The sequence below is a fragment of the Pteropus alecto genome, unplaced genomic scaffold, assembly GCF_000325575.1.
Source record: "Pteropus alecto unplaced genomic scaffold, ASM32557v1 scaffold152, whole genome shotgun sequence".
NCBI classification, from domain to species: Eukaryota; Metazoa; Chordata; class Mammalia; order Chiroptera; family Pteropodidae; genus Pteropus; species Pteropus alecto.
Genome location: NW_006432227.1, coordinates 2,847,080 through 2,848,528, shown reverse-complemented (window position 1 = coordinate 2,848,528; position 1,449 = coordinate 2,847,080). Strand labels below are relative to the sequence as shown.

At 32.6% G+C, this 1,449-nt stretch overlaps 1 pseudogene; it reads right to left on the bottom strand.

Moving 5' to 3' along the window:
- Nucleotides 1-961: 961 nt before the first annotated feature.
- LOC112475846 lies at nucleotides 962-1,082 on the bottom strand (annotated as a pseudogene).
- Nucleotides 1,083-1,449: the final 367 nt, after the last annotated feature.

The following is a 1,449-nucleotide window of genomic DNA, read 5'->3' as shown; positions in this document are numbered from 1 at the left end:
TAATTCAGTCAGAGTCTGAAGGACAGAACCATGAGCTCTAACGTCAAAGGGCAGGAGAAAGGATGTCCCAGTTTAAGAGTGAGAAATGCCCTTGATCTGCTTTTCTGTTCTACTGGGGTTCTCAACATATTGGACGATGTCTCCCCATTGCATTGGTGAGGGCAATTTTTCTTTATTCAGTCTCCTGATTCAAATGATAATCTCTTTCAGAAACACCCTCATAGAAAACATCCAGAAATAATGTTTTACCAGCTATCTGAGCATCCCTTAGCCTAGTAAAACTGACTCATTAAATTAACCATCAGAACACCAAATAACACGTTTACCCCAGTATAATACACAGAATTGGTGTGACTGACGATCATAAGATGGATATTTTGCTTCTTACATTCACTGACTTTAAACTGATAATTTTTACATATAAGCATTAAAATGTTAAGAGACACAAATACTGATATTATGAAAGACCTGGCTCCATAAAACAAAGGCCCTCCAGAGTAAAGATCTTGGCAAAGAATGTAAAGTAGACATTTGACAGGTTTGTTAAAATTAAAATCATTCTTATGTACATGGCATCAGTGTAGCATGAGGATTTTATGTTCTAACATATTTTAAAATTATTTTTGAGAAAAATCTTTAAAATGAGTGATACATTTTAAATTTTTCATTACTATCAAACTAATACACATCCATTATGGAAAATCTAGGAAATACAGATTGGCAGATATAATTAATTAAAATTGCTTGATATTTCATAATTATTTGATATCTGCTCATATTTTTGCTCTATATTTGTCCAATCTTATTTTCTCAAGGTGTATAAAGAAAAGTTTAAATAATAATGATAATAATTTTGTATAAGTTTTTTATTTTTAATTTTTTTTAGGCAAGGCAACCTTTGGTTGACCTCACAGACTGCAAGGACCTTGTCAGCTTACAATTCCTTATTTTTTACTTTTTATGCCAACAGCACCTGGTCTTCCACGGTGAGGTCTCCCATCCAAGTACTAACCAGGCCCAACCCTGCTTAGCTTCCGAGATCAGATGGGATTGGGCTTGTTCAGGGTGGCATGGCCTTAGATTGTATAACAGTTTTCTACCTGATGTTTTTCTTAATATTACCATGAAACATTTTTACAATTAAATATTGCCTACAACATCATTTTAAAGAATATTTTATATTATGCTGTATAACTATACTCTAACTTATGTAACAAACCCCAGTTATGGGTACTTACTCTTTTGTTGTTGCTAAATTGTTAGCCTCATAAGCAAATTGTAATGATTATCCAGTACTTACATATGGTGAATACTTATGATTGTGGACTTAGCACTAATTCTTAATATTGATTTGTTCCCAAACAAAATATCTACCTGTAAAGTTTTTGAATCAATTTTCAAATTGATTACTCCCAGAGAAGTAATCAGAATAACCAGGTTGAAGTATAT